The sequence below is a fragment of the Pinus tabuliformis genome, chromosome 4_2 (assembly GCF_031772625.1).
Source record: "Pinus tabuliformis cultivar Carrire ecotype Pingquan chromosome 4_2, CPIR1, whole genome shotgun sequence".
NCBI classification, from domain to species: Eukaryota; Viridiplantae; Streptophyta; class Pinopsida; order Pinales; family Pinaceae; genus Pinus; species Pinus tabuliformis.
Window position 1 is genome coordinate 679026672 of NC_142304.1, and position 14290 is coordinate 679040961.

Here is a 14290-nt window from a genome sequence, read left to right on the forward strand (position 1 = left end):
ACGCCTTGGCCATATCAACAGTCGTTCTTGAAGACAAAGTAGGAGAACTCGAAGAGAGCTCAACAACATTACGAAAGTTGTTATATTTTTGACACTCAGCCTTCAGTTCATCGTTCTTATTTGTATATTCACTATTTATGGGGGTATCTGGATTACTAGATGAAGTGTGATTTCCATTCCTTCTCTAAATAAATTTTGATGAAAGCTTCACATCAGATGGTGTGGAACCTTGGTTGGTCTCTTTTATCTGTTTCTGAAGCAAAGGAGCATCCTTAAACTTGTCTCTAGAGCTAAGTATTTTAAGCCTATCACCAGGCTTGGTAACAGGATAAATATCAGCAACACGAGTATCGATGTATCTGGGCAGCTTGGGCAACTCAACTTTCTTAGGCCCAGAAACCATTGCATCATTGGACTTCTCTCCTTGTGATGTCATAAACCAGTAACGCTCCAGCTGCTCCTCTGTAATGCTCCAACTACTCCTCGGAATGACTCCTGTCCAGCTGTGTCCCAGATTTGAAGTTTTATTTGATTTGTTATCAATGGTAAACATGCGAGCATCAAACTCCATGCCAATTGTCAAGTCGTGGACAGGCTGGAATCTCTTATCAGTGAACTGGAGGAGAAGACGTGCCCACCCCTGAGTATTTGGCAGCCACTTGTATAGCTGTAGTTCCATCTAATTCGGAAAACCTTTTTGGAGCAGAAGGAATGAGATTATTTTAATTTTTATTTGAAGCCGTGGTGAATTTCTATCTTTGACTGTTTCATTTTCCTTTTGCTGTTTGAATAAATTTTAATGAAAATGAGGATATCGAGTGATTGTTTCGGCGTCACAAACAAAATGAATTCAAATATCATATTCAAAGCACCCGATTTCATGTGAAGATAATATATGCCACCATACAAAAACAAATAGATAGATCTTGTTAAAAATACCATCCTTTAAGAACTGGTCGTTTAGCGATTGAAATGGAGTCCTTCATAGATGCTTTTAAACCAAAATTCGCTCCCACCCAAGAACGTTGCATCATGCTAATAATGAAAAGTTGGTTTGGGGCAGGCAATGGATTTTTCTGAACATAATACACCAGCCCATGGCAAACGCCTAGTTTATCTCAATCATAGGCTAAAACAACACCTGTCCCAGTTGCAATAAAACTTATTTTATTTGAAAATCCGCAATCATATCATTAAAGTGCCAGTCCTTTATAAAAATTGGCCATAGAGTCATCGTATTGTAACTCCAGGTCCATGAGGTTCTGAAGTCCAAACATCCATTTGGGTACCACTCATTTAGTCAGACTAACCGTTTCAAGTTGTTCCATGACTTCCAAGCAGAAGGATTCTTCCAAAGCTAGGTGCAGTACTATTACCGGTGGCATTGAGGAATACTGTAAGCTTCAATGTGAAACTGTAAATGATGTGGGTGCAACAGAAACAGAAGCACCAAATGGCGCACTCCAAAGATCCTTGTAACTCTCATTTCCTGCTATATTCAGAAAACTCCTCTCAATGGTACGAGAATTGATCAAACTAGCTACTGTGATTGAAGGAACGTTAAGGTCAGAACTAATTCCAACGTTTGAACTACATATAGCACCGGTGTATTTGAGAACAAGAGGTGCTGATCCATTTATGGTACATAGGAACGCAATATAATCTTCATAACCTGCATTGAAGATGAGTCTGGGATCCAAGGCAGCAGCTGGATTCAGAAATCCACTTCCCATGTCAAAAGTTGTGGCCGAAATTGCATCGGCATCTGGATTGCTGTAGGAGTGTTGTGCCATAATTGGTAACCCTTGATTGTCATTGAGTGATGCAGTGGTAGATAGTACAGAAGTAATGGCTGTTGGGTTAAATTGGGGTATTTTTGTTTCACTAGAGCTGCCACTCTTGCTATATGAGGTGCTGCCATGCTTGTTCCCGAAAACATTGCAAAATTCTCGCCTTCAAATTCAACTGAATCTATGCCAATAGAGTTTCAAGCAGCCCAGATGAGATTACCGGGAGCTATTATATTTGTTTTCAGTATATCTGCTGCATCTAAAAGATTGTCCTGTGGATTGGGCCCCCTTGAAGAATAATACACGGCTTTTTGTGCTTTCTTGTTGTATTCTACTTTCAATCCTCCAGGGACTCTGGCAACTCCTCCAAACTTAACAATGTTGTTAGATTCATCTCTAGTTATGGAGTCACTGTAGTATTTCAGAAAAGTCTTAGAATCATCTGAAGAGGAAATGATTAATCCCGGCATCCTCAAAGGGACTGGATTGAATGGAAACCCAACCACAAAAGGGTCTATGTAGAAGATGATGCCCACTGCACTCAAATTGTTAGCAGTCATAACTGCTTGTCTCACAGAAGACAAACCAAGGGCAAACCTTATTGTGTAGCTACAAATCAAGATGTTTCCTTCAACTAGATGTTGTTCCAGCTCACTGGGATCTTGGCATTCATTGTCATAGATATCCTCAGTTCCATTCTTCTGGGCATGAGTTGCAGCAACTAGATTGTACATATCATCATCATCTGTTCCAGGAGCAAGTCCAACTCCTGAGATTGTGAGATTGTTGCCAAGAACTATAGAATTATTATAACTATGATCATCGGCAGTAGCTCCCACTGTGAATATCCATGGGTTGAAGGAAAAAATACTATTTGGAGAAGGTCCAGCATTTCCTGCAGCTTGAACGACAAATATTCCAACTTTCACAGTGGACAACAAAGCCATGCCTATTGGGTTAAAGAAAGTCACAATCCCAGAAGGTGGCCTGTTAGGTATGATTGACGGAGACAATATATCAACCCCATCTTGAGCTGCTTGGAGATGAATTGAGCTGAAACAAATTGAGTTTTTGATGAATCGATGATGAATTTCGACCTTAGGGCTCTGTGCGCCGCGCGCACTCCCAGTGCGCCACGCTTGGTGAGTGCGCCATGCTAGTGTTAATTTACATTGCGGAGGAGCGCCCAATGCGCCGTGCGCGGCCAGTGCGTCACACCACTCAGCCTATGTGCCGCGCCGGCAAACTCCAGCACATTTTTTGCCCAGTTTACCTCTAATCACTGATTTTTCTCCAGATTCATTTGTCTCCGCAATTATCTTTGAGTGCATACTCCTTATTTTCTTTCCCCGATCTAAACCACATGATCATTGTCACTAAATGCTTCTTCCATTTCTGCATTTGCAAGTGATGGGTCTTTCTATGTTTGTGGGGGCCATTTATAGTTTCAATTTATGTCATATGGGTAATATCGGAGTTTGCTCTTTTTAGTGTCTTGCTTGATTAAAATGATGACTCTTCTGTTGATTCTTTGCAGGGATAGGAGCTATTGAACCTAGCAAGATGGGCAGGGCTGCTTGAAGAACTATAAAATCTTATCAATCATGTATTAAACGAACTTAATAATTTCTTCTTCAAAACAGAGTTTTGAAGAAGAAATGTCCTTCAACATTATTAATAATGTGAATCTTGAAGTGAAACCTTATTGAAGCTCCCTTTGGCCTGCAGGCGTTATTTCACACTTCTGGAGACAAAAACTCTGGACTCAAGAATTAAAATGACTCTTTTCGACCAAAATGGCATTTGATGACTGCAAATGACGAGAAATGAACCTTGGTGAATTTGACTCTGATAAAGGACTGACAAGACTGAGTCTAACACATACCATGCATTATTGATATGACCTTGCGTTGATGATTGGACCCTAGTTAGTATGATGATTATGTGTTGATGCACTTATTGATATATGTCTATCTGTGATCATGGTTGTGTTGTACATGCATCACAATTGATTTGATGATCTTGCAAACAAGGTATCCTCCCTGAGTTATGCTAAGGTACATTGATTTATGCTGATTTGGTTTAGCTGATATAGTGTGCCTCACAAGAAAGAGACCAGATGGCTAGCAAGGTGGTAGAATACATAGAATATCCCTATGCATAAGATGGACAACCTGGTGTGGGAAACTCCTCTGACTTGATAGACACATTGAGAACACTGAAGGAAGAAATAAGGAATTGAAAAGTAGACAATGACAACATCATGCAGGGACAATAGAAACAAGCTGAGGTGAATGCAATATTACTTCAGAGTTTTTTAGATTTGTAGCGACAGGGACCTCTTTGGATCATCTATGGACATGAGGAAAAAACTAATGGGGCATATTGTAGCAGGTCTCATAGTGGACATAGGTCAAATAGATCTGGCACCATCATGGATGGGTGGATGTTGGAAACCCCAGATAGGAGGGGTGACAGGCGCATATATTACTCTAGTTTTGGTTCTGATAGACATCATGATCATGATCATTATCATTCGCATAGGAGGAATGATAGCGGATAGTTTCCAGATGAGTTCAAGAAGGAAAAAACTACTACCTTTGATGGAGAGTTGAAGAAATCGAAAGATGCGGAGGCTTGGTTGCTTGGCATGAGGAAATTCTTTAGATTGCATGATTACTCAGAAAGCATGAAAGTAAGGATAACACTTTTCAGTCTCAAAGGCAAAGCGGATATTTGGTGGAAGACGTGAAGAATTTCAAGGACATACATGAGGATGATTTGACTTGGTATGTATTTTAAAGGCTCTTCAAGAAGAATTAGTTGTCTCGGAGGTATTACGATGACATAGCTAAGGAGTTTTATGATTTGTAGATGGGTTCTATGACATATGAGGAGTATACTAGCATATTTTTTGAGTTGTTGAGATATGTGCGTTACCTAAGAGAAGAGAATGCCAAGGTTGAGACATTCATTAGTGGATTTTGAGTAGCATATAGAGACTGGATTAAGTTAGATAAAACTAGATCGTTGGAGGAGGCCATTCGAAATTTGAAGCGTCATTATGAGCATTCAAAGCGCAAAGTTGAGGTGAAGCATGACTTGAAGAGAAACAAGAATGCTAAAGGAAAATGGACACCGAAGCGAGGAAGACCTCAAGATGCAAGTGGGAAAGATAATGTAGTTCCTTACAAGGGATTCAATACAGTGGAGAAGGGACGTGGAGAGCAGCAGGCTAGCAGCGGTGGTAGGGAACCATTACAGTGTTGGATATGTGGTAAGGACCATCGTAAAAGGGATTGCCTACTGTATCAGAGTGGTAGTAGACCCCAGATCTACAGTGATCAAGAGGCGCATACAATTGTTGATGTTATTCATAGCATTCCCCCAATTTATGGAGGTATGGACAATAGGTAGGTAGATCATAAGGCATCAATCGTTGAGATGGATGGTAAGCTTAGTGATCAAGTTGTTTCTATTTTTATTTATCCTATATCTTACTATAGTTATATTAATCTTGACCATGTGGATAAGTGTGGTTTGAGAAAATAAGGGCATATAGAATCTTGGTTGGTAATGAAAAATAAAATACCATTAGAAAAAATCACCTTATGAAAGGCCTAATTTCCAATGGCCACTCCATTTCATAAATCAACAAAGCTTAGTGTGGGGCTATGAACCCTAAAACTATATCTCTCTTCTGTAGGCTCTAATTTCACTTCCTTACATCCAAGGAAACATTAACCTTATTTCCGAATTCTTAGTCAAAAATAATATTAAACCCTTATTTAAACCTCACAAAACACTCAAATAATTATATGATTATGCCTAGGATAAGACTAATCCTATGACTACATCAACTTATTAAAATCGTTTCTTGTATGGTAAGTCATACATATCATGAATTTATTTCAATGTTCAATGTTCGTCTCAAAGAACACATAACAGACACAAACTACTACCACATTTCCAAATTTTCCATTTTCAAACACTTCTTTAAACACCTTACGACTCTCACATTCGTTATGCTTTTGAAATTGAGTTTCATCATGAAAACATTAAATGGGAAGATGATTATAGACTTAGGTAATCATGGAATCTCCTCTATCAACTTGATAAATCATAGTCAACATTCTTAATATTAATTTCCGTTTTTCCCTTTCTATCTCCCTCTAGGATTTTCACTCCTCCCTATCTCGCTCTTCTATTCTCATTTTTTCCACCATATTTTCTTTCCAAGCTCACCCCCTCCTTTTTTCTTCCTCTTATAATCTAATAGCCCTTAGCCTATTTGTTTGTTATTACTATTCATTAATTTCTCCCTAGTTTATTGTTATTCCTTTTTTTTAAATAGTTTTTTCTTTTTATTTTTTTAATTTATAATTTTATGTGATAGTCAATATTTTGGGCTATTTTATCATGATCGTTATGCGGGCCGACAACCGGGACAAAAAAGGTGCAATAATGAAGGGTACCTAGGCACTTAATACCGTCGTCCCCCACATGCTCAAGGTAGCGGGTGCGGTAACCCTTGGCATGATTGCATGCTCGGGAGGTGAGCAATGTGGTGGGAATAGAGGCAAGGTAGGGTATAAAGAATGGTGAGGAAATTTGACGTGCAGCCTTATCGCGATAACTTGGGGAAAAGGGTGGTATCACAGGGCTGGAGGAGAACGTCAAAACGCGAAGAACGAGGGCCATCGACGAACACCTGCAAACTTTGAGTATGTTATTTGGATCCACCTCAGAACTATAATTATGGTATTGTTGGGGTTTAGCAAGGGTGCAAGGGGTTTTGTTTAGGATATAGGTAATTGTTTGTGGCAATGGGGTAGGCAACTGCTTGCCATGGCCTTGTTATATGTCTATACCTTCTGTCAAATGGGCGAAACCCATGACTATTGGGGGTAATTTCGTGTTGTTCGGATGGGAAGCTTTACGCTCAGTAAACAAGGATAGGGGAAGCTTGACTGTCACAAGGTAATGCAGGAGGGGCAATTAACCATAGATGGGGGCAATGGAAAGCAGCTCGTAGGAGGCTTGGGATGTAGTTTTACCCGTGACTCGAAATATGATCACTGAGCTACCTGGAACCCATGCCGGAGTGATGGCAAGGCCATAAACTCTCAGTGGTGACCCAGCTGGGGGGAACTGAGAGGCAAAAGCACTAAGTCTGAGGCAGAGGGGGAAAGGTACCTGAACTACAGCATGCATATAACCAGAAACAAGGGGGGTCTACGAGCTTGGCATGGGCATGGGTTGGTAGACCTACATATAAACGAGAGAAATCAGGATAGGGAAAAGGGAACTTCAAGGAGCTGGGGTCATGGCCTTTCGCATTGGGGGTTGCGGGCTCCTACCCATCCCAGCATGACTGTGGGGAGAATTATTGGAGAGGAGAAGCAAGGCAAGAGGTACCCCGCTGCAAGCAACAATGAATGGGTGAGGTGGTGCATAGTTTCAATTATGTGTTTTAATCTAACTTATTGTGGATGCCATCAGTGCTCGGGACAGAAAGTTATGGCTTGTGCTGCGCGAGTCCAAGCACGTGGTAGGAGAGGCCCGACACCCAGGAAAGATAAGGGGTTGAGCACGTCAGAGCCACGAAAAGGCAAAAAATCAGTAGAAAATCTCATAACAGATCCAGCGGGGGCTTACTGAGACAGGACATATGTTGGCATCCAGAAATTGCTGGAAGAATGGGAAGAGGAAGTGAAACAAGGAAGCGAGATAGAGGAAGAGATGGAAAACTGGAGAAACTTAGTTCCAGATTTGGGAAACACCCGTGGGAGAATCACTCAATTCAAGTAAACTCTGTACTTGTATTGGCTAATGAAGAGTTTAGTATGCAAGGCAATGGAGCAGATCTTAGTGGGAATGGCGATGACACTACAGGGAATGTCGAACTACAAGAAGGATATGGATAAATCCTCTTTCAGCTACACAAAGAGGATATTAGGCTGGATAGAAATGACCGCCATATCCCTTGCATCCTAGAGCTATACGATATGCCAGGAGCATCCGCCATGGACGGCACTTGTTGCGTCTGTCTCAGAGGGACAAAAATATTAGGTTCCTACCCATGCATAATTTTCTCTTATTCAAATAGATTTTAATTTCCATGTTGCAACTATGAGTTTATATAGTTATGTAGTGTTTAGCTTTTCATTTCCATGCTGCAATTAAGTGTTTATATAGTTATGTAGTGTTTGGTCATGAAATATAGGCATATCTAGCCTGGCTGGAAAGACTAAGACAGTGTTATTTTTTGATGGCTTACAATGCGGACCGGTGGCCAACAGACTTGGCTTCCCTCTAGTGCACGTTGAGGCCACTCGATTTATTTGTGGTGTAAACTTGTTTATGTTTAATAGAAAATGGAATGAAGGATTTTTTGGCAAAGTTTTGGTTATAGTTTCTCACTTGTGGAATTTGGGTTGCCCCATGGGTTTTTGATGAGGTTGAATCCCTTTCTGCTTTTAAAATAGTGATTGAAAAAGTAAACTACAAATTTAAGGTTTGTAATTAAAAAAATTATCTAAGAAATTGTGAACACCTTATCTTTATAAATGTTTTAGTATTTAAGAATGGGTGAAGTGTCCACTCAAAACATAGAACTTTCAAATATCCACACAATTTATTCTAAAATTCTCTCTTAAGAAAATTCCCATAATTATAGACAATTTTAAAAAAATGTCCAACAAACAATAAATTATTAATTCTATTTTTACTTTTATTTTAAATCCGTAAAAATATTTTCATAACATTTTAACATATCTTCTATATAAACCTAATAAAAATTATATATTTTGAAAACCAATTCCTTTATCTACTTTTTATTTTTTAGAATAATTTTTAGAAATTTGAATGTTTCTCCACCGCCATCTTAGCCGACACACGAACGCAATTATCATGAAATCATGATGACGGACGCCCAAACCAGCCGACACACGCAAACAATTTGCTTCCATTTCCACTATTAATTGAACTCGATTGACTTTGAGTGAAAAGGGCAAAGGTATTTCTGTTCTTCCATCGTTGATTGTCATTTTAATTACCTTGCAGTTTGCGTTGGATATTCAGAATTCGGCTAAATGGAAGGACAGCGACCAGAACAACAACGCGGCGAAGAAAGAGAATATAGAGAATTATCAGTTGAAATAGCGGAGATTATAAGAGCACTGGGGGAGCTTGAGGAACGATGGCAGGTTCTTGAGGAGCTTGAGGAGCTTGAGGAAGAAACTGAGGCAGTAAATGAAAGAATACTTCAATTTACGGAACGTTGGGTTCGTTTTCCCTCACAAGAAATGCAGGTGGAGTTAGAGCAAAGAATAGTAGAATTGAGTGAGCGATCTCAACGTTTTCCTGAGCAGCTTCCATCGTTCAGGTGGTTACAGGAGGTCGCCGCCCCGCTACTGCAGCAACCTCGCATAACGATTCCAGAGGGGAATACCGATAATGATTTTTGCATAATTTGTCAAGACAATATTCTGTTTGGAGAAGTGGCACGTGATCTTCGGTGCGGCCACAGGTACCACCAGACATGCATCTTCGAATGGTCGTTAGCGAATCCAATTTGTCCATTTTGCCGAGCACGCATAAACGAGGCACCGGAACGACGCCGGGCCCTGGAACCGTTATTGTTTCCAGTCCATGTAGATCCTGTATATCCCCAACCATTAATGATACCAGTGCGGGGAGTTGTGCTTCCCTTTGCTCCAATTACTGACAGGCGAACATATTCGTGACAGCAATAACATTACTTCGTGTCCAATTTGCCATGAGGATTTTCAACTCCGGGAGGACGCCTTAGTAGTGATAGAATTTCAATGGTAGTAGTGATGGTTTACATTTCTTTTTTTTTTTTAATAGTGAAAGGTGAATGTCACATAGTGTGGGTGGTGGTTCGAGTTTGGGATCAACCTCTCTTAGTATTGAACTTCTTGCTTTTTTCTAATTCTATGAATTATATGTCACAGTGTTTTTTTTTTTTTTTTCTCTCTTCCTTCTTGCAGTCACTATTCAAGAAAATTTGTTTTAATTAAAGTAATTTAATTGTAAATGAATTTGTTTTATTAAATTTATGAAAGTGATATCTTGTAATATTTATGTTTTTTCACCTTGCTCAATATTGCTTAATGGTTTTACTTTGTCATTTTAGAATATAATTTTATTGTGCATTATATATATATATATATATATATATATATAAAACTGATAGTTTTATTAATATATAAATAAATAGATTATATACATATATATATATATATAAAAGTTACAATCTCTTTAATTTACAAATAGTTTTATTCAAGTATGAAACTTACTATTAAAGATTACATTACAAAACCAAAAATTTTGTATCTCATGAAAAGTTTGGTATACTCAAATACATTGAGGATAGATTAGAAAACATAATTCAAAAATAGAGACAACTAAGTTAACTTTCATGATTTAATGGAATGCATCACCTCTTTAGGGATTTCAACAACATCATAAATCAATCTACTATTTAGGAATCCAATGTGAGGTGGAGACATGAGTTGTGATAACTCTTCCTTGATTTTGTTAGCTATTTTTTTAAATCATATTATATAAAGAATTGAAAAGAGTAACCAGTTTCAACCACTTCTAAATTGTATATCCCCATTTGGCCCACTTTTAAATCATATTATATAAAGATATAGTTATTGGCCCTTCTTTTTACATTTGTAAACTACTTTAATCTCTTAATTTTATTATTATATTTTTATAAAATAAAATTATCAAATCACTCTCCACCATGAGTGCTTGTTGCAAGATAATAATTTGATGTGCCACTATATCATTTAGTTTGTATTTATTATATGTTAATATTCACATAAAAATAAGATAAAATAAAAAATCATAATTATAAAAAATCACCAATTAAGAAATTGTTATTTCACATATTTATAAATTATTTAATCAAGATTCAATAACCGTCAACGACCCTCCTCCTTTTACGTTAGCACTCAATCGCATAATAGAAAATATTGTGTATTAGCTCCTCTTATCTGACGGCCCTGCCACTCACGCCAAATTGAATCAATGACCCTCCACTTTTTACGCTAGCAATCAACTGCATAATAGAAAATGGAGGGAGTATTTTTCAAAGTGAAACGAGGTCCCTTAACCATTTTTGCGAGTCCACAACCTAACTAGATCGTTAGGTGATCTAAACATGATAATGGGCGGAGAATGGCAGAGCTGGAATGAAGAGCACAAACGCCCCAAAACACAGATGAATGCTTAGGCATAAAATAAATTGTTCATCACAGTAAGAGACAAACAAATAAAAGAAATTATTCATTACGGTATGAGACATACGTTAGGAATCGGGCACTAGAGACTCCTTCCCAATGACTTGCATTGCCCCAGGTCGATAATGCAATGAAGTTGATATCGTCGGTGCGGTTGTGTTAGTGGTCAATTATTTCTGTGTTAGTCATCTTTATTTCCAACAATAGTAACGCTTTCTACATTAAAGGATAGTACACATATGTGATGAGATTCTAAGAATGATAATGCTTTCTACATTAAAATAAAGTACAAACATTAAAAGAAAGTAAAATTCTTTGATAATGCAATTGTTGAGGTGTTGCCTCAGAAAATAGTTGTCATTCCCTCTTGGTTGTGGCAAATATCCTTTAACATCCTTCTCAACCAAACTTCCTAACATGCTTCTGCTATTGCGATGACATATTCAGCTTTTGTTGTTGACAATGAAACTATGGATTGCTTCTTGGAGGCCCATGAAATGGCTCCATAACCCAAATGAAAAACATATCCTGACGTGCTCTTTCTGTCATCGACACTTCCTTCCCAATCACTATCAATGTAACCAACCAGCCTGAAATCACTTGTTGCGGATTACAATACTGTTTTGTCCCATCGGCATACCTTAGAATCCTTTTCACTGCTTGCCAATGTGTTTCCTTATGTGTTTCCATGAACCTCAACACCAAACTCACTGCATACATTATATCTGGCCTAGTGGCAATAAAATACATCAAGCTGCATATCATTCTTTTGTATAATGTCAGATTGACATTGCTTCCAGAATCTTATTTTGTCAACCTCAACCCCATGATAGTTGCAGTTGGTGCAGGCTTGTTGTTCTACATTTTGAACCTCTCCAAAATGTCTGCTACATAATTTGCATGCGAAATAAAAATGCCATTTTCTATTTTCTTCACTTCTATGCCAAAAAAATATCTTAAAAACCCTGAGTTAGTCATTTCAAACTCATTCTTCATGACTTGTTTGAAATCAACGATGAGGAAATCATCACTTCCTATAAAAATTAAATCATCTACATATAAGACAACAATGAGAATCTCACCATCATTCTCTTTGATGTAGAGAGTAGGCTCACCGTCACATTTATCGAAACCATTGTCCAACAAGTAGACATGTCTTCTACTATACCATGCACGTGGTGCTTGCTTCAGCCCATAAAGAGCTTTCCTCAACCGATACATTTTGTCTTCTTTGCCTTCTACCTCATAACCTATGGTAGAAGTTTACAATCTTGGTTTGTTATAATTTCGTGGATGCCCCACAATCGTAATGATGGATTAGGGTGTTGGGTGTGTGACATGGTTACCCTATTTTTTTTCCCATAATGAAAAATCATAATTTTATTAATAATAACAAAATTACATTTTGTAGATGCTGAGGTGCATAGGCAAAGAGCAGTTCAAAAGACTGTTGTCAAAATAAAACCAGAAAGAAAGTAATCGGAAATAATGTACATTTCGGGAGAAAATTATGCTTTTCTCCCTTTTTTCTTCTCAACCTTTCACCACTCCCCTTGAGTCAGTGAGGATGAAAAAAGTATGAGAGAAGTGTCCTCCACATGGTAAGGATTGTCCTTGTCTAATTCGGAGTGATCTAGAGAAGTATGTTTTTTGGCTCCACTAGTGTCCGTTGTGTCTGGTATCTTCTCTGGCAAAGAGACCATCAGTTCTTGTGCTACAAGTTCCTCAATTTCTGGTGCCTTGCGTGTCTAATTGTTCGCTTTGGGGATGGTTTCCGTAGCTTCCTCCTCAATAGCGCCATCATCAATATCTAGTGGAGGGATAGTTTCCTTCTCATCCCTTGCTGCTTCATATGGATTCACTGTGTGTTGCCAGCCTCTTGGTTTTTGTGGTTGATTCTTGTTTCTTCTGGTTTCTATTTTCGCTTGTGGGTAGTTACTAAGAAGGTGACCTATTTGTTGACAGCCCCGACACTTGAAGGCTGTGTTATCATATTCCAGTGGTTGTTTCCACTGTGTGTTGTTATGGATCAGAATTATGTTGTCCGATAAGCCTTGACTAAGATCTACCTCTACACAAATTTTGGCAAAAGTATGTATGCATCTTGAAACTCTTTCCATGCCTAACTTGAGGTATTTTCCTATCGCATTCCCCATTCCTTTGAAGACTTCCGGTAGCCAGAAGTGTAGCGAGAGGTTTTGTATCCTGACCCATACTGACATTTTGGAAACCACCATGTATTGGCGTCAAAACCTGGGAACCAGGGAGTCATGAAGAGTCCTGCATTACCCTAGAACCATGGTCCCTCATGGAGGACATTTCCTTTTCTTTGACAGTTTCGAATTTGACAATAAAAAAACCTTTGGAGCATAAATGGATGTCACAATTTGTTGTCCATGTGGAGAAGATCCATTGTTGTAATGCATCTGTTTTGGGCCAAAAGCCATTGAATCTGCATATGATAACCTGTGTATAAAATTCAGTGTAAACTATATTTCCTTCAGGCAGAAAGATTGTCAGTATTGGAGTCTGTGCTTTTTGCTCCACAATATAAGGTCAAGGTAGATCTTATGGTGGTGGGGGCTTGTTGATGGCTTCCCCCTTCCCTTTGGCGGCATCCTTGAAAGAACATGTTCCCTTTGAGCTAGATCCAAAGCTTCCGCCTCTCAGCCTCGTGTTTGGGATGATGGTTGAGTCTGGCATAATTCCATAGTCCTACACTATATATTGATCTTTTAAGATTTGTCCTGCATATATCAAGCCTTGCATGTTTGCTGATATGCCTGTATGTGCTTGTATTTCATACTTTATATCTTCTATCAGCCTCTCCTTCTAGATTCGCTTGCATATCATTCTTCCTGACAGGGATCTGATAAAGATTTGTATCAGTCCCTGTCAGGAGTCCTTTGCGGATAGTGTGGTTCTTGGCCAGGCTCCGTCATGTCTACCTCCTATCGAACTGATAAAGATTTGCATCAGATCTTCCTCCGTAGTTGGCGGATCAACCTTGTCTAGGTCTCGATCTATTCGATCTACCTTCTCTGTCTTCCCAGGAGCACCGGGGTTATTTTCCAAAGGCCCAATCTTAATTCTCTTAGTAGCTACTTTTATCAAGGAACCCTGGTCCTCCAGATGCATGTCGGTTTTTTCCTCGGAAGCCCCTCCCATGAGTGTCATCTTCCCCTTGATGGCTTTAATCCCCATTAGTCAAAGTGATGGTGG

At 38.8% G+C, this 14290-nt stretch overlaps 1 pseudogene; it reads right to left on the bottom strand.

Moving 5' to 3' along the window:
* Positions 1 to 1314: 1314 nt before the first annotated feature.
* LOC149171256 (subtilisin-like protease SBT2.3 pseudogene) lies at positions 1315 to 7818 on the bottom strand (annotated as a pseudogene).
* Between the last annotated feature and the right edge of the window lie 6472 nt (positions 7819 to 14290).